Below are 19,855 nucleotides of genomic sequence, written 5' to 3'. Positions count from 1 at the left end.
AGAGGCAGGTAAAGCAAGCACTCGCTCACACTCCGTCGCCGCGAGCTTGTCCTAGGAACCTTCTGTTCGTTCCCGTTCCTACTCGTCCGGCCGTTCTTCAGTGGGCCCACTCTGCCAAGTTAGCCGGCCACCCCGGCGTTCGGGTACGCTCGCTTCCATTCGCCAGCGTTTCTGGTGGCCCACTCGGGAACGTGACGCGCGTCGATCAGGTGCCGCTTGTTCGGTCTGCGCGCAGACTAAATCTGGGAACTCTCCTCCTGCCGGCCGTCTCAGACCGCTTCCCATTCCCTCTCGACCGTGGTCTCACATCGCTTTAGATTTTATCACCGGACTGCCTTCATCAGCGGGGAAGACAGTTATTCTTACGGTTGTCGATAGATTCTCTAAGGCGGCTCATTTCATTCCTCTCGCTAAGCTCCCTTCTGCTAAGGAGACGGCTCAGATCATTATCGAGAATGTTTTCCGAATTCATGGCCTTCCGTCTGACGTCGTTTCCGACAGAGGCCCGCAGTTCACGTCTCAATTTTGGAGGAGTTTTGCCGTTTGATTGGGGCTTCCGTCAGTCTCTCGTCCGGCTTTCATCCCCAGTCTAACGGTCAAGCCGAACGGGCCAATCAGACTGTTGGTCGCATTTTACGCAGTCTTTCTTTTCGTAACCCTGCGTCTTGGTCAGAACAGCTCCCTGGGCAGAGTACGCCCACAACTCGCTTCCTTCGTCTGCTACCGGTCTATCTCCTTTTCAGAGTAGCCTCGGGTACCAGCCTCCGCTGTTCTCATCTCAGCTCGCCGAGTCCTGCGTCCCCTCCGCTCAGGCTTTTGTCCAGCGTTGCGGCGCACCTGGAAGGGGGTCAGGTCGGCACTTTGCCGTAATAGGGCGCAGACTGTGAGGGCCGCTAATAAGCGTAGGACCAAGAGTCCTAGATATTGTTGCGGTCAGAGAGTATGGCTCTCCACTCAGAACCTTCCCCTTAAGACAGCTTCTCGCAAGTTGGCCCCGCGGTTCATTGGTCCGTTCCGTATTTCTCAGGTCATTAATCCTGTCGCAGTGCGACTTCTTCTCCAGCTATCTTCGTCGCGTTCACCCGGTCTTCCATGTCTCCTGTGTTAAGCCCGTTCTTCGCGCCCCCCCCGTCCCTCCCCCCCATCCTTGTCGAGGGCGCACCCATCTACAGGGTTCGTAAGATTTTGGACATGCGCCCTCGGGGCCGTGGTCATCAGTACCTAGTGGATTGGGAGGGGTACGGTCCTGAGGAGAGGAGTTGGGTTCCCTCTCGGGACGTGCTGGACCGTTCGCTGATCGATGATTTCCTCCGTTGCCGCCAGGTTTCCTCCTCGAGTGCGCCAGGAGGCGCTCGGTGAGTGGGGGGTACTGTCATGTCTTGTTATGTCTGTTCCTGTCCTTTCTCTTCACTCTGTCTCTCTCTGCTGGTCTTTTTAGGTTACCTTCTCTGTCTCTCATTCTTCAGCTGTTCTACATCTCCCCTAACTAGCTCATTCACTCTTTCTCACCTGTTCTCTCTTCCCTCTCTGATTAGGTCTCTATTTCTCTCTCTGTTCCTGCTACTTTCAGTGTCTGATTCTTGTTTGTGTTTTTCATGCCAGAAGCAAGCTGTCGTCTCGTTTGCTTCCACCTTGTCCTATCCTGTCGGAGTCTGCCTGGCAGGTGCATCCTGCATTATACTAACGTTCTTTTTGTTCCATCGACAACGTTGGAAGAGGATTTATGCCATTCCTGTTTTTTCATTAAAGAACTCTGTTTTCTGTTAAAACCGCTTTTGGGTCTTCACTCAAGTACATAACAATCACCTGATAGAACATCACCTGATAGAACATCACCTGATAGAACATCTCCTGGTAGAACATCTCCTGGTAGAACATCTCCTGGTAGAACATCACCTGGTAGAACATCACCTGATAGAACATCTCCTGGTAGAACATCTCCTGATAGAACATCACCTGATAGAACATCACCTGATAGAACAGATATTGTGTTTAATTTGTGCATCTGGGTGCCATGATGGTGATTGAGCAGAAGGATCTGTGTAAATCAGCAGAGTGAGAACATCAACGTAGAACAGATATTGTGTTTATATTTGTTTATGTCTCGGTTTATGTCACAACGGTTTTATGTCACAACGGTTTATGTCATGGTTTATAACATCGGTTTATGTCACAACGGTTTATGGATCGGTTTATGTCACAACGGGTTAATCACAGAGTGTCACAACGGTTTATATCACTGGTTTATGTCACAACGGTTTAGGTCACAACGGTTTATATCACAACGGTTTATGTCACAACGGTTTAGGTCACAACGGTTTATGTCACAACGGTTTATATCACAACGGTTTATGTCACAACGGTTTACATCACAACGGTTTATATCACAACGGTTTATGTCACAACGGTTTACATCACAACGGTTTATATCACAACGGTTTACATCACAACGGTTTATGTCACAACGGTTTATGTCACAACGGTTTATGTCACAACGGTTTACATCACAACGGTTTATATCACAACGGTTTATGTCACAACGGTTTAGGTCACAACGGTTTATGTCACAACGGTTTATATCACAACGGTTTATGTCACAACGGTTTATGTCACAACGGTTTATATCACAACGGTTTATGTCACAACGGTTTACATCACAACGGTTTACATCACAACGGTTTACATCACAACGGTTTACATCACAACGGTTTATATCACAACGGTTTATGTCACAACGGTTTACATCACAACGGTTTATATCACAACGGTTTATGTCACAACGGTTTACGTCACAACGGTTTACATCACAACGGTTTACATCACAACGGTTTATATCACAACGGTTTATGTCACAACGGTTTACATCACAACGGTTTATATCACAACGGTTTACATCACAATGGTTTATATCACAACACTCAGTATATGTGAACCATCCTGGCTGAGAAGTGTCATGTTAAAACAGCAGTTTGGTTCTGTAAAACCTCATATGATTCTCATATCCCACAGAACTGGACTGGAACACAGAGACACTGTATCATTATATTAGCATGGTAGTGTCTATAAACTAGGCTCAAGCCTCTGCATCACAGCCTGAGTGGAACAGCCTGAATGCCGTCCAGCAGTGTGGAGGGATAAACTCATTAAAACACTGTCTATATTGTGGTGCAGGTTAATCAAAGCATTGGGTGACTGAAGAGCAGTATAGAAAACAGTGAAGCTGGTTCAGAACCCCAGTTTCTGTGTCAGCTGAGATTGCACCAATCAGATGTTAAAAACACTTCCTACCTTAATGTGGCGGTCTAGTCAAGCTGACCGGTTCTGCTCACACTTCTTCTGCTGTCACTTCCTGCTACTGCTAGTATGTTCTGCTCACAGTTCCTCTGCTGTCACTTCCTGCTACTGCTAGTATGTTCTGCTCACAGTTCCTCTGCTGTCACTTCCTGCTACTGCTAGTATGTTCTGCTCACACTTCCTCTGCTGTCACTTCCTGCTACTGCTAGTATGTTCTGCTCACAGTTCCTCTGCTGTCACTTCCTGCTACTGCTAGTATGTTCTGCTCACACATCCTCTGCTGTCACTTCCTGCTACTGCTAGTATGTTCTGCTCACTTCCTCTGCTGTCACTTCCTGCTACATGTTCTCCTCACACTTCCTCTGCTGTCACTTCCTGCTACTGCTAGTATGTTCTGCTCACACTTCCTCTGCTGTCACTTCCTGCTACTGCTAGTATGTTCTGCTCACACATCCTCTGCTGTCACTTCCTGCTACTGCTAGTATGTTCTGCTCACAGTTCCTCTGCTGTCACTTCCTGCTACTGCTAGTATGTTCTGCTCACACTTCCTCTGCTGTCACTTCCTGCTACTGCTAGTATGTTCTGCTCACACTTCCTCTGCTGTCACTTCCTGCTACTGCTAGTATGTTCTGCTCACACTTCCTCTGCTGTCACTTCCTGCTACTGCTAGTATGTTCTGCTCACAGTTCCTCTGCTGTCACTTCCTGCTACTGCTAGTATGTTCTGCTCACACTTCCTCTGCTGTCACTTCCTGCTACTGCTAGTATGTTCTGCTCACACTTCCTCTGCTGTCACTTCCTGCTACTGCTAGTATGTTCTGCTCACACTTCCTCTGCTGTCACTTCCTGCTACTGCTAGTATGTTTTTTTCTTGCTCCCCACCTCCAGCTGTTGGACCTCTCTCTCTGTTAAAGAACATGTCTCTCCTCTGTCCCTCTAGGTGATGACGGGGACCAAAAGTGTGTCTTAATGCTGTCTTACCACCAGTATTGTTGCTACATATTCTCTGTACTGCGTTTCTGTCTGATTTATCCATGTTGTTAATCCCTGTCTGTCTTTCTCTCCTCTGTCCCTCTAGGTGATGACGGGGACCAGAAGCGTGTGTCGGTGCTGTCTTACCCCCAGTATTGTCGCTACCGTTCCCTATTGGCCCGGCTGAAAGAAAGACCCGCCTCTCTCCTCACCTCACAGGTGGTTCTGGCCCTGGGGGGCGTGACCTCACTCACAGACCACACCCATATCCTGTACTGCAGGGACACCTTTGAACACCCCACCCTCATCGACAACGACAATGTCTGTGATGAGTTCGGTGAGTGCCTGAAATATTACTACTGTACTGAAATACCCCCCTGTTGTACTGATATGCTCTGTCCTGTCGAGTGTGACACTGTTCTCCACACTGACCCTGCTTGTCACTTCCTGCTTTGAGTAGGCAAATCACCAATGTTAACATGGGCTGATGTTTCCATGGTTTCCATGGCACTGAGCCCAATGCCACTGTATGGCAGGGTAGCCTAGGGGCGGCAGGGTAGCCTAGTGGTTAGAGTGTTGGACTCGTAACCGGAAGGTTGCAAGTTCAAACCCCCGAGCTGACAAGGTACAAAACTGTCGTTCTGCCCCTGAACAGGCAGTTAACCCACTGTTCCTAGACCAGTTAACCCACTGTTCCTAGGCCAGTTAACCCACTGTTCCTAGGCCATCATTGAAAAGAATTTGTTCTTAACTGACTTTAAAAAAATGGTCCACATGATGGGGATGATAGTGCACTAAATAGGGAATAGGGTGCCATTTGGGACGCAACTCCCCTTAATGGCTGATTAACACAGCCTGCCTGGTCTCCTTCAGGTCCTCCTGCCTCCACATTCTATAATGCCTTGAGGGCTGATTAGCACAAGCTGCAGTGCACAGCCTGCCTGGTCTCCTTCAGGTCCTTCTGCCTCAACATTCTATAATGCCTTGAGGGCTGATTAGCACAGCCTGCCTGGTCTCCTTCAGGTCCTTCTGCCTCAACATTCTATAATGACATCGCACAGCTAATGACCTTTAACCTCCAGAACTAAAAAATTCCAACTGCCGTCAGCATAGTTACTGTAACCGTCTGTGTGTTGTTTCTCCAACATGAAGGATGATCCTTACCATGTATGTTGTGTGTGTTATTTGTATTGTATAGTGATATTAGCATGTCATTAGTGTGATATTGGTATAATATCAGGTCATATTATCGGGTCACCCTCTAGGTACAGGAGTCTAACGGTTTAACCAGGAGACTAACGGTTTAATCAGGAGACTAAAGGGTTAATCAGGAGACTAAAGGGTTAACCAGGAGACTAACGGTTTAACCAGGAGACTAAAGGGTTAACCAGGAGACTAAAGGGTTAACCAGGAGACTAAAGGGTTAACCAGGAGACTAAAGGGTTAACCAGGAGACTAAAGGGTTAATCAGGAGACTAAAGGGTTAACCAGGAGACTAACGGTTTAACCAGGAGACTAAAGGGTTAACCAGGAGACTAAAGGTTTAACCAGGAGACTAAAGGGTTAACCAGGAGACTAAAGGTTTAACCAGGAGACTAAAGGGTTAACCAGGAGACTAAAGGTTTAATCAGGAGACTAAAGGGTTAACCAGGAGACTAAAGGTTTAACCAGGAGTTAACCAGGAGACTAAAGGTTTAACCAGGAGACTAAAGGTTTAACCAGGAGACTAAAGGTTTAACCAGGAGACTAAAGGTTTAACCAGGAGACTAAAGGTTTAATCAGAACATTCTCTGGTTAGGTACATGAGACTAACGGTTGAATGCTACAGCAGCAGCTGCTGCTGCCTATAGCTGGTCCTCAGACTGGGATCCCAATCAGACAAGGAGAATAAGAAACAACTTTACAGCACACACAATGGAAATGGATTTCAGAGTGTGTACATGAAGACAGGAACATTTCTGGACCGTGTCCATATTCTGTTTGGAACGTGTTCTGTAGGACTTAGAAGATGTCAGCAGGGCTTGACAGGCATCTGCATGTTAACTGTCCCGATTGTCCCGATGGACTCCCTCCTGAGGGGTTTAAACAGTGTTTGGCTAGGGGTAACAGAATCCAATGGAACAACTGTGTAACGACTGATCTCAGCAGTATGAAGTCATTGTTCATGTTACAGAACTTCACCACACGCTGGGGTTCCAAAGAACACATTTCATTCTGGAACACATCAGAGACACCATGAAGGAATCTCCTTTATCTTCAGAATGATGGTTAGTTGGCGGAGCCATTTACTTCCAGCTAAAGTAACAGTTGTGTTTCCTAAATGGTATCGCATTCCCTATTTAGGGCCCTGGTCAACAGTAGTGCACTAGCCTATAGACCCTGGTCAACAGTAGTGCACTACCCTATAGGCCCTGGTCAACAGTAGTGCACTAGCCCATGGGCCCTGGTCAACAGTAGTGCACTACCCTATAGACCCTGGTCAACAGTAGTGCACTAGCCCATGGGCCCTGGTCAACAGTAGTGCACTAGCCCATGGGCCCTGGTCAACAGTAGTGCACTAGCCTATATACCCTGGTCAACAGTAGTGCACTAGCCCATGGGCCCTGGTCAACAGTAGTGCACTAGCCTATAGACCCTGCTCAACAGTAGTGCACTAGCCCATGGGCCCTGGTCAACAGTAGTGCACTAGCCTATAGACCCTGGTCAACAGTAGTGCACTAGCCCATGGGCCCTGGTCATGGACCTTGGTCAACAGTAGTGCACTAGCCCATGGCCCTGGTCAACAGTAGTGCACTAGCCCATGGGCCCTGGTCAACAGTAGTGCACTAGCCCATGGACCCTGGTCAACAGTAGTGCACTAGCCTATAGCCCCTGGTCAACAGTAGTGCACTAGCCCATGGGCCCTGGTCAACAGTAGTGCACTAGCCAATAGACCCTGGTCAACAGTAGTGCACTAGCCCATGGGCCCTGGTCAACAGTAGTGCACTAGCCCATGGGCCCTGGTCAACAGTAGTGCACTAGCCCATGGGCCCTGGTCAACAGTAGTGCACTAGCCCATGGGCCCTGGTCAACAGTATATTGAGAACAGGGAGCCATTTGGGACATATGCCATCGTTGTAAAATCCTTTGGCTACAGAGTAACAACATCAATGTGTAGGAAGATCCAGAAGAAAAAGAAAATAAACTTTGAATGGAACGTCCTCATGAATACGGTGGCTCTGCCGTTTCACACTGAATATGTGGACAACTACAAATACCTAGGTGTCTGGCTAGACTGTAAACTCTCCTTCCAGACCCACATTAAGCATCCTCAATCCAAAGTTAAATCTAGAATCGGCTTCCTATTTCACATCAAGCCTCCTTCACTGTTCATCCCCAAAGCCAACTCCTCCTTTGGCCGCCTTTCCTTCCAGTTCTCTGCTGCCATTGACTGGAACAAAATTTAAAAAATCACTGAAGTTGGAGACTCATATCTTCCTCACTAACTTTAAGCGTCAGCTGTCAGAGCAGCTTACAGATCATTGCACCTGTACACAGCCCATCTTTAAATAGCCCGCCCAACTGCCTTATCCCCATACTGTTATTTATATTTTGCTCCTTTGCTCCCCAGTATCTCTACTTGCACATTAATCAGGCCGCAGTTGTAAATGAGAACTTGTTCTCAGCTGGGCTACCTGGTGAAATAAGAAATAAAATATATAAATAAACATAGGAATCACTCCAAATCATGTGTTATGGCTTTTCAACCTCTGCCATGTCGTTGAGTCAGAGCTGTCAATCTAATAGAACTCAAAGGGTTTTCTTTAATGGAAGCTTCTCTAATGTCAAACATGTAAAGTGTGGGGTACCACAGGGCAGCTCTCAATGCCCTCTACTCTTTTCTATTTTTACCAAATGACCTGCCACTGGCAATAAACAAAGCATGTGTATCCATGTATGCTGAGGATTAAACCATAAACACATCAGCAACCACAGCTAATGGAGTCACTGAAACCCTTAACACAAAATCATTCCCTATGTTCTAAAGCTTTACTGCATCTGGTAATGAATGGTGTGGCCGTTGAACAAGTTGAGGAGACTAAATTACTTGGCGTTACCTTAGATTGTTAACTGTCATGGTCAAAACATATAGATTCAATGGTTGTAAAGACGGGGATGGGTCTCTCCGTAATAAAGAGATGCTCAGTTTTTTTGACACCACACACCACAAAGCAAGTCCTGCAGCCTCTAGTTTTGTCTTATCTTGATTATTGTCCAGTCATGTTATCGACTGCTGCAAGGAAATACCTACACGACCGTTCAAAAGTTTGGGGTCACTTAGAAATGTCCATTAAAATAACATCAAATTGATCGGAAATACAGTGTAGACATTATTACTGTTGTACATTTCTTGAACTGAACTGTCAGCTTCATTAAATAGTACCCGTAAAACACCGGTCTCAACGTCAACAGTGAAGAGGCGACTCCGGGATGCTGGCCTTCTAGGCAGAGTTCCTCTGTCCAGTGCCTGTGTTCTTTGCCCATCTAAATCTTTTCTTTTTATTGGCCAGTCTGAGATATGGCTTTTTCTTTGTATCTCTGCCTAGAAGGCCAGCATCCCGGAGTCGCCTCCTCACTGTTGACGTTGAGACTGGTGTTTTGTGGGTACTATTTAATGAAGCCTGAACAGGCAGTTAACCCACTGTTCCCAGGCCGTCATTGAAAATAAGAATTTGTTCTTAACTTGCCTGGTTAAATAAAGATAAAAAAATTAAAGTATCCACATAATTGTCCTTCATAATCTATTTTGTGAAGTGCACCAGTCCCTCCTGCAGCAAAGCACCTCCACAACATGATGCTGCCACCCCTGTGCTTCACGGTTGGGATGGTGTTCTTCGGCTTGCAAGCCTCCCCTCTTTTTCCTCCAAACATAACGAGGGTCATTATGGCCAAACAGTTCTATTTTTGTTTCATTAGACCAGAGGACATTTCTCCAAAAAGTATGATCATTGTCCCCATGTGCAGTTGCCAACCGTAGTCTTGCTTTTTTCTGGCGGTTGTGGAGCTTCTTCTTCTTCCTTGCTGAGTGGCCTTTCACGTTATGTCGATATAGGACTCGTTTTACTGTGGATATAGATACTTTTGTAGCTGTTTCAAGCAAAGAGTCACTGAGTTTGAAGGTAGGCCTTGAAATACATCCACAGGTAGCCTAGTGGTTAGAGCGTTGGACTAGTTACCGGAAGGTTGCGAGTTCAAACCCCCGAGCTAACAAGGTATAAATCTGTCGTTCTGCCCCTGAACAGACAGTTAACCCACTGTTCCCAGGCCGTCATTGAAAATAAGAATTTGTTCTTTACTGACTTGCCTTTTAAATAAAGGTTAAAAAAAAGAATAATAAAAAAAAGGTACACCTCCAATTGACACAAATGATGTCAATTAGCCTATCAGCAGCTTCTAAAGCCTTGACATAATTTTCCAAGCTGTTTGAAGACACAGTCAACTTAGTGTATGTAAACTTCTGACCCACTGGAATTGTGGTACAGTGAATAATAAGTGAAATAATGTGTTTTGTAAACAATTGTTGGCAAAATGTATTGTGTCATGCACAAAGTAGATGTCCCTAACCGACTTGCCAAAACTATAGTTTGTTAACAAGAAATTAGTGGAGTGGTTGAAAAATAAGTTTTAATGACTCCAACCTGAATGTATTTAAATTTCCGACTTCAACTGTATGTATAACAGCACAGTTCTGAGATCAGGTGTACAACCCAGCCCTCTATATCCCTCTACAACCCTCTACAACACTCTATAACCCTCTACAACACTCTATACCCCTCTACAGCCCTCTACAACCCTCTATAACCCTCTATAACCCTCTACAACCCTCTACAACCCTCTATAACCCTCTATATCCCTCTAAAACCCTCTACAGCCGTATATAACCCTCTACAACCCTCTACAACCCTCAATAACCCTCCACAACCCTTTATAACCCCATATATCCCTCTAAAACACTCTACAACCCTCTATAACACTCTAAAGCCCTCTACAACACTCTACAACCCCGTACAACACTACACAACCATCTACAAACCTATACAACCCTCTACAACCCTCTACAACACTCTACAAACATCTACGACCCTATACAACCCTCTACAACCCTCTACAACCCTCTATAAACCTCTATAACCATCTACAATCCTATACAACCCTCTATAACCCTCTACTGCCCTCTATAACCCTCTACAACCCTCTACAACCCTCTACAGCCCTCTACAGCCCTCTATAACCCTCTACAACCCTCTATAACCCTCTACAGCCCTCTATAACCCTCTATAACCCTCTTCAACCCTCTACAACCCTCTACAACCCTCTATACCCCTCTATAACCATCTATAACCCTCTACAACTCTCTATAACCCTCTATAACCCTCTACAACCCTCTACATCGCCCGATAACCCTCTATAACCCTATATACGCCTCTATAACCCTCTACAACCCTCTATAATCTCCTACAGCTCTCTACAACCCTCTGTAACCCTCTACAGCCCTCTGTAACCCTCTACTACCCTCTATAACCCTCTATAACCCTATATAAGCCTCTATAACCCTCTACAACCCTCTATAACCACCTACAACTCTCTACAACCCTCTATAACCCTCTACAACCCTCTATATTTGGTCATTCATGGTCGCTCTGGAGGCGGTCTGAAAGGCAGTGAAACTAAATGTATCTGGACTGGCCCTTTCCTTTCCTACGGGTCCGGAGGGGTTCAGGGTTGGTGTGTTACAGTTGTTCCTCCATACATACTTCATTTATTAAGTCCATGTATGATCTGCTCCTGATACTCAGTTGGCCAGCCTCCCGCAGCTCAGAGAACCGAGGCTGTAGAAAAGTCTTCCAGTAACTGTTTGAATCATGTCAAATTAAAACCAAATTTCCATTATTCCCTTTTTACATGTTCCCTGGAGACATCTGAGTCCCTATGCTCTGACAGCTACGAGCTGAGCAACATTAAATACTAGATTAGAAAATACTGTATTATTAAATACTTTTTTAGAAATTGCTATATTATGAAATACTTTATTCATTTGTTGACTGAGAGACCACCGGTTGGGACTCACTCAATGGCCTTCTTCAGTTCATAGTAATAAATCATTTATCTTGTAACCTACTTCTCTACAAACTGTTATTTTACAGCCCTACTCTATTCTCTACAGTCTGTTATTTTACAGCCCTGCTCTATTCTCTACAGTCTGTTATTTTACAGCCCTGCTCTATTCTCTACAGTCTGTTATTTTACAGCCCTGCTCTATTCTCTAGTCTGTTATTTTACAGCCCTGCTCTATTCTCTAGTCTGTTATTTTACAGCCCTGCTCTATTCTCTAGTCTGTTATTTTACAGCCCTGCTCTATTCTCTAGTCTGTTATTTTACAGCCCTGCTCTATTTCTCTGTTATTTTACAGTCTACAGTCTGTTATTTTACAGCCCTGCTCTATTCTCTAGTCTGTTATTTTACAGCCCTGCTCTATTCTCTAGTCTGTTATTTTACAGCCCTGCTCTATTCTCTAGTCTGTTATTTTACAGCCCTGCTCTATTCTCTACAGTCTGTTATTTTACAGCCCTGCTCTATTCTCTAGTCTGTTATTTTACAGCGCTGCTCTATTCTCTAGTCTGTTATTTTACAGCGCTGCTCTATTCTCTACAGTCTGTTATTTTACAGCTCTGCTCTATTCTCTAGTCTGTTATTTTACAGCCCTGCTCTATTCTCTAGTCTGTTATTTTACAGCCCTGCTCTATTCTCTAGTCTGTTATTTTACAGCCCTGCTCTATTCTCTAGTCTGTTATTTTAAAGCCCTGCTCTATTCTCTAGTCTGTTATTTTACAGCCCTACTCTATTCTCTAGTCTGTTATTTTACAGCCCTGCTCTATTCTCTAGTCTGTTATTTTACAGCGCTGCTCTATTCTCTAGTCTGTTATTTTACAGCCCTGCTCTATTCTCTAGTCTGTTATTTTACAGCCCTGCTCTATTCTCTACAGTCTGTTATTTTACAGCCCTGCTCTATTCTCTAGTCTGTTATTTTACAGCCCTGCTCTATTCTCTAGTCTGTTATTTTACAGCCCTGCTCTATTCTCTAGTCTGTTATTTTACAGCCCTGCTCTATTCTCTAGTCTGTTATTTTACAGCCCTGCTCTATTCTCTAGTCTGTTATTTTACAGCCCTGCTCTATTCTCTAGTCTGTTATTTTACAGCCCTGCTCTATTCTCTAGTCTGTTATTTTACAGCCCTGCTCTATTCTCTAGTCTGTTATTTTACAGTCTGCTCTATTCTCTAGTCTGTTATTTTACAGCCCTGCTCTATTCTCTAGTCTGTTATTTTACAGCCCTGCTCTATTCTCTAGTCTGTTATTTTACAGCCCTGCTCTATTCTCTACAGTCTGTTATTTTACAGCCCTGCTCTATTCTCTAGTCTGTTATTTTACAGCCCTGCTCTATTCTCTAGTCTGTTATTTTACAGCCCTGCTCTATTCTCTAGTCTGTTATTTTACAGCTCTGCTCTATTCTCTAGTCTGTTATTTTACAGCCCTGCTCTATTCTCTAGTCTGTTATTTTACAGCCCTGCTCTATTCTCTAGTCTGTTATTTTACAGCCCTGCTCTATTCTCTAGTCTGTTATTTTACAGCCCTGCTCTATTCTCTAGTCTGTTATTTTACAGCCCTGCTCTATTCTCTAGTCTGTTATTTTACAGCCCTGCTCTATTCTCTAGTCTGTTATTTTACAGCCCTGCTCTATTCTCTAGTCTGTTATTTTACAGCCCTGCTCTATTCTCTACAGTCTGTTATTTTACAGCCCTGCTCTATTCTCTAGTCTGTTATTTTACAGCCCTGCTCTATTCTCTAGTCTGTTATTTTACAGCCCTGCTCTATTCTCTACAGTCTGTTATTTTACAGCCCTGCTCTATTCTCTAGTCTGTTATTTTACAGCCCTGCTCTATTCTCTAGTCTGTTATTTTACAGCCCTGCTCTATTCTCTAGTCTGTTATTTTACAGCCCTGCTCTATTCTCTACAGTCTGTTATTTTACAGCCCTGCTCTATTCTCTAGTCTGTTATTTTACAGCCCTGCTCTATTCTCTAGTCTGTTATTTTACAGCCCTGCTCTATTCTCTAGTCTGTTATTTTACAGCCCTGCTCTATTCTCTAGTCTGTTATTTTACAGCCCTGCTCTATTCTCTAGTCTGTTATTTTACAGCTCTGCTCTATTCTCTACAGTCTGTTATTTTACAGCCCTGCTCTATTCTCTACAGTCTGTTATTTTACAGCCCTACTCTATTCTCTAGTCTGTTATTTTACAGCCCTGCTCTATTCTCTAGTCTGTTATTTTACAGCCCTGCTCTATTCTCTAGTCTGTTATTTTACAGCCCTGCTCTATTCTCTAGTCTGTTATTTTACAGCCCTGCTCTATTCTCTACAGTCTGTTATTTTACAGCCCTGCTCTATTCTCTAGTCTGTTATTTTACAGCCCTGCTCTATTCTCTAGTCTGTTATTTTACAGCCCTGCTCTATTCTCTACAGTCTGTTATTTTACAGCCCTGCTCTATTCTCTACAGTCTGTTATTTTACAGCCCTGCTCTATTCTCTACAGTCTGTTATTTTACAGCCCTGCTCTATTCTCTAGTCTGTTATTTTACAGCCCTGCTCTATTCTCTAGTCTGTTATTTTACAGCCCTGCTCTATTCTCTAGTCTGTTATTTTACAGCCCTGCTCTATTCTCTACAGTCTGTTATTTTACAGCCCTGCTCTATTCTCTACAGTCTGTTATTTTACAGCCCTGCTCTATTCTCTAGTCTGTTATTTTACAGCCCTGCTCTATTCTCTAGTCTGTTATTTTACAGCCCTGCTCTATTCTCTAGTCTGTTATTTTACAGCCCTGCTCTATTCTCTGTTATTTTACAGCCCTGCTCTATTCTCTACAGTCTGTTATTTTACAGCCCTGCTCTATTCTCTACAGTCTGTTATTTTACAGCCCTGCTCTATTCTCTAGTCTGTTATTTTACAGCCCTGCTCTATTCTCTAGTCTGTTATTTTACAGCCCTGCTCTATTCTCTAGTCTGTTATTTTACAGCCCTGCTCTATTCTCTAGTCTGTTATTTTACAGCCCTGCTCTATTCTCTAGTCTGTTATTTTACAGCCCTGCTCTATTCTCTACAGTCTGTTATTTTACAGCCCTGCTCTATTCTCTAGTCTGTTATTTTACAGCCCTGCTCTATTCTCTAGTCTGTTATTTTACAGCCCTGCTCTATTCTCTAGTCTGTTATTTTACAGCCCTGCTCTATTCTCTAGTCTGTTATTTTACAGCCCTGCTCTATTCTCTAGTCTGTTATTTTACAGCCCTGCTCTATTCTCTAGTCTGTTATTTTACAGCCCTGCTCTATTCTCTAGTCTGTTATTTTACAGCCCTGCTCTATTCTCTAGTCTGTTATTTTACAGCCCTGCTCTATTCTCTACAGTCTGTTATTTTACAGCCCTGCTCTATTCTCTACAGTCTGTTATTTTACAGCCCTGCTCTATTCTCTACAGTCTGTTATTTTACAGCCCTGCTCTATTCTCTACAGTCTGTTATTTTACAGCCCTGCTCTATTCTCTAGTCTGTTATTTTACAGCCCTGCTCTATTCTCTAGTCTGTTATTTTACAGCCCTGCTCTATTCTCTAGTCTGTTATTTTACAGCCCTGCTCTATTCTCTACAGTCTGTTATTTTACAGCCCTGCTCTATTCTCTACAGTCTGTTATTTTACAGCCCTGCTCTATTCTCTAGTCTGTTATTTTACAGCCCTGCTCTATTCTCTAGTCTGTTATTTTACAGCCCTGCTCTATTCTCTAGTCTGTTATTTTACAGCCCTGCTCTATTCTCTACAGTCTGTTATTTTACAGCCCTGCTCTATTCTCTAGTCTGTTATTTTACAGCCCTGCTCTATTCTCTAGTCTGTTATTTTACAGCCCTGCTCTATTCTCTAGTCTGTTATTTTACAGCCCTGCTCTATTCTCTAATCTGTTATTTTACAGCCTGCTCTATTCTCTAATCTGTTATTTTACAGCCCTGCTCTATTCTCTACAGTCTGTTATTTTACAGCCCTGCTCTATTCTCTACAGTCTGTTATTTTACAGCCCTGCTCTATTCTCTACAGTCTGTTATTTTACAGCCCTGCTCTATTCTCTAGTCTGTTATTTTACAGCCCTGCTCTATTCTCTAGTCTGTTATTTTACAGCCCTGCTCTATTCTCTAGTCTGTTATTTTACAGCCCTGCTCTATTCTCTACAGTCTGTTATTTTACAGCCCTGCTCTATTCTCTAGTCTGTTATTTTACAGCCCTGCTCTATTCTCTAGTCTGTTATTTTAACAGCCCTGCTCTATTCTCTACAGTATGTTATTTTACAGCCCTGCTCTATTCTCTGTCTGTTATTTTACAGCCCTGCTCTATTCTCTACAGTCTGTTATTTTACAGCCCTGCTCTATTCTCTAGTCTGTTATTTTACAGCCCTGCTCTATTCTCTACAGTCTGTTATTTTACAGCCCTGCTCTATTCTCTAGTCTGTTATTTTACAGCCCTGCTCTATTCTCTAGTCTGTTATTTTACAGCCCTGCTCTATTCTCTACAGTCTGTTATTTTACAGCCCTGCTCTATTCTCTACAGTCTGTTATTTTACAGCCCTGCTCTATTCTCTAGTCTGTTATTTTACAGCCCTGCTCTATTCTCTAGTCTGTTATTTTACAGCCCTGCTCTATTCTCTAGTCTGTTATTTTACAGCCCTGCTCTATTCTCTAGTCTGTTATTTAACAGCCCTGCTCTATTCTCTACAGTATGTTATTTTACAGCCCTGCTCTATTCTCTACAGTCTGTTATTTTACAGCCCTACTCTATTCTCTACAGTCTGTTATTTTACAGCGCTGCTCTATTCTCTACAGTCTGTTATTTTACAGCCCTGCTCTATTCTCTACAGTCTGTTATTTTACAGCCCTGCTCTATTCTCTAGTCTGTTATTTTACAGCCCTGCTCTATTCTCTAGTCTGTTATTTTACAGCCCTGCTCTATTCTCTAGTCTGTTATTTTACAGCCCTGCTCTATTCTCTAGTCTGTTATTTTACAGCCCTGCTCTATTCTCTAGTCTGTTATTTTACAGCCCTGCTCTATTCTCTAGTCTGTTATTTTACAGCCCTGCTCTATTCTCTAGTCTGTTATTTTACAGCCCTGCTCTATTCTCTAGTCTGTTATTTTACAGCCCTGCTCTATTCTCTAGTCTGTTATTTTACAGCCCTGCTCTATTCTCTGTTATTTTACATCTGTTATTTTACAGCCCTGCTCTATTCTCTAGTCTGTTATTTAACAGCCCTGCTCTATTCTCTACAGTCTGTTATTTTACAGCCCTGCTCTATTCTCTACAGTCTGTTATTTTACAGCCCTGCTCTATTCTCTACAGTCTGTTATTTTACAGCCCTGCTCTATTCTCTACAGTCTGTTATTTTACAGCCCTGCTCTATTCTCTAGTCTGTTATTTTACAGCCCTGCTCTATTCTCTAGTCTGTTATTTTACAGCCCTGCTCTATTCTCTAGTCTGTTATTTTACAGCCCTGCTCTATTCTCTAATCTGTTATTTAACAGCCCTGCTCTATTCTCTAGTCTGTTATTTTACAGCCCTGCTCTATTCTCTAGTCTGTTATTTTACAGCCATGCTCTGTTCTCTAGTCTGTTATTTTACAGCCCTGCTCTATTCTCTACAGTCTGTTATTTTACAGCCCTGCTCTATTCTCTACAGTCTGTTATTTTAAAGCCCTGCTCTATTCTCTAGTCTGTTATTTTACAGCTCTGCTCTATTCTCTAGTCTGTTATTTTACAGCCCTGCTCTATTCTCTAGTCTGTTATTTTACAGCCCTGCTCTATTCTCTACAGTCTGTTATTTTACAGCCCTGCTCTATTCTCTACAGTCTGTTATTTTACAGCCCTGCTCTATTCTCTACAGTCTGTTATTTTACAGCCCTGCTCTATTCTCTAGTCTGTTATTTTACAGCCCTGCTCTATTCTCTAGTCTGTTATTTTACAGCCCTGCTCTATTCTCTAGTCTGTTATTTTACAGCCCTGCTCTATTCTCTACAGTCTGTTATTTTACAGCCCTGCTCTATTCTCTAGTCTGTTATTTTACAGCCCTGCTCTATTCTCTACAGTCTGTTATTTTACAGCCCTGCTCTATTCTCTAGTCTGTTATTTTACAGCCCTGCTCTATTCTCTAGTCTGTTATTTTACAGCCCTGCTCTATTCTCTAGTCTGTTATTTTACAGCCCTGCTCTATTCTCTAATCTGTTATTTTACAGCTCTGCTCTATTCTCTAGTCTGTTATTTTACAGCCCTGCTCTATTCTCTACAGTCTGTTATTTTACAGCCCTGCTCTATTCTCTAGTCTGTTATTTTACAGCCCTGCTCTATTCTCTAGTCTGTTATTTTACAGCCCTGCTCTATTCTCTACAGTCTGTTATTTTACAGCCCTGCTCTATTCTCTAGTCTGTTATTTTACAGCGCTGCTCTATTCTCTACAGTCTGTTATTTTACAGCCCTGCTCTATTCTCTAGTCTGTTATTTTACAGCCCTGCTCTATTCTCTAGTCTGTTATTTTACAGCCCTGCTCTATTCTCTAGAGTCTGTTATTTTAAAGCCCTGCTCTATTCTCTACAGTCTGTTATTTCACAGCCCTGCTCTATTCTCTAGTCTGTTATTTTAAAGCCCTGCTCTATTCTCTACAGTGTGTTATTTTACAGCCCTGCTCTATTCTCTAGTCTGTTATTTTACAGCGCTGCTCTATTCTCTAGTCTGTTATTTTACAGCCCCGCTCTATTCTCTAGTCTGTTGTTTTACAGCCCTGCTCTATTCTCTACAGTCTGTTATTTTACAGCCCTGCTCTATTCTCTAGTCTGTTATTTTACAGCCCTGCTCTATTCTCTAGTCTGTTATTTTACAGCCCTGCTCTATTCTCTACAGTCTGTTATTTTACAGCCCTGCTCTATTCTCTAGTCTGTTATTTTACAGCCCTGCTCTATTCTCTAGTCTGTTATTTTACAGCCCTGCTCTATTCTCTACAGTCTGTTATTTTACAGCCCTGCTCTATTCTCTACAGTCTGTTATTTTACAGCCCTGCTCTATTCTCTACAGTCTGTTATTTTACAGCCCTGCTCTATTCTCTAGTCTGTTATTTTACAGCCCTGCTCTATTCTCTAGTCTGTTATTTTACAGCCCTGCTCTATTCTCTAGTCTGTTATTTTACAGCCCTGCTCTATTCTCTACAGTATGTTATTTTACAGCCCTGCTCTATTCTCTACAGTCTGTTATTTTACAGCCCTGCTCTATTCTCTACAGTCTGTTATTTTACAGCCCTGCTCTATTCTCTACAGTCTGTTATTTTACAGCCCTGCTCTATTTCTCTACAGTCTGTTATTTTACAGCCCTGCTCTATTCTCTACAGTCTGTTATTTTACAGCCCTGCTCTATTCTCTAGTCTGTTATTTTACAGCCCTGCTCTATTCTCTAGTCTGTTATTTTACAGCCCTGCTCTATTCTCTAAGTCTGTTATTTTACAGCCCTGCTCTATTCTCTAGTCTGTTATTTTACAGCCCTGCTCTATTCTCTACAGTCTGTTATTTTACAGCCCTGCTCTATTCTCTACAGTCTGTTATTTTACAGCCCTGCTCTATTCTCTACAGTCTGTTATTTTACAGCCCTGCTCTATTCTCTACAGTCTGTTATTTTACAGCCCTGCTCTATTCTCTAGTCTGTTATTTTACAGCCCTGCTCTATTCTCTAGTCTGTTATTTTACAGCCCTGCTCTATTCTCTAGTCTGTTATTTTACAGCCCTGCTCTATTCTCTAGTCTGTTATTTTAACAGCCCTGCTCTATTCTCTAGTCTGTTATTTTACAGCCCTGCTCTATTCTCTAGTCTGTTATTTAACAGCCCTGCTCTATTCTCTAGTCTGTTATTTTACAGCCCTGCTCTATTCTCTACAGTCTGTTATTTTACAGCCCTGCTCTATTCTCTACAGTCTGTTATTTTACAGCCCTGCTCTATTCTCTACAGTCTGTTATTTTACAGCCCTACTCTATTCTCTAGTCTGTTATTTTACAGCCCTACTCTATTCTCTAGTCTGTTATTTTACAGCCCTGCTCTATTCTCTAGTCTGTTATTTTACAGCCCTGCTCTATTCTCTACAGTCTGTTATTTTACAGCCCTGCTCTATTCTCTAGTCTGTTATTTTACAGCCCTGCTCTATTCTCTTGTCTGTTATTTTACAGCGCTGCTCTATTCTCTACAGTCTGTTATTTTACAGCCCTGCTCTATTCTCTAGTCTGTTATTTTACAGCCCTGCTCTATTCTCTAGTCTGTTATTTTACAGCCCTACTCTATTCTCTAGTCTGTTATTTTACAGCCCTGCTCTATTCTCTACAGTCTGTTATTTTACAGCCCTGCTCTATTCTCTACAGTCTGTTATTTTACAGCCCTGCTCTATTCTCTACAGTCTGTTATTTTACAGCCCTGCTCTATTCTCTAGTCTGTTATTTTACAGCC

General features: G+C 43.0%; 1 pseudogene; it reads left to right on the top strand.

Moving 5' to 3' along the window:
- The window catches only part of LOC135513392 (AT-rich interactive domain-containing protein 5B-like), a 142,262-nt pseudogene that overhangs the window by 59,199 nt on the left and 63,208 nt on the right, over positions 1–19,855 (top strand).

Source organism: Oncorhynchus masou, chromosome 24 (assembly GCF_036934945.1).
Source record: "Oncorhynchus masou masou isolate Uvic2021 chromosome 24, UVic_Omas_1.1, whole genome shotgun sequence".
Lineage (NCBI taxonomy): Eukaryota > Metazoa > Chordata > Actinopteri > Salmoniformes > Salmonidae > Oncorhynchus > Oncorhynchus masou.
The sequence above is the reverse complement of the archived record's forward strand: the minus strand, read 5'-3'. Positions and strand labels throughout refer to the sequence as shown.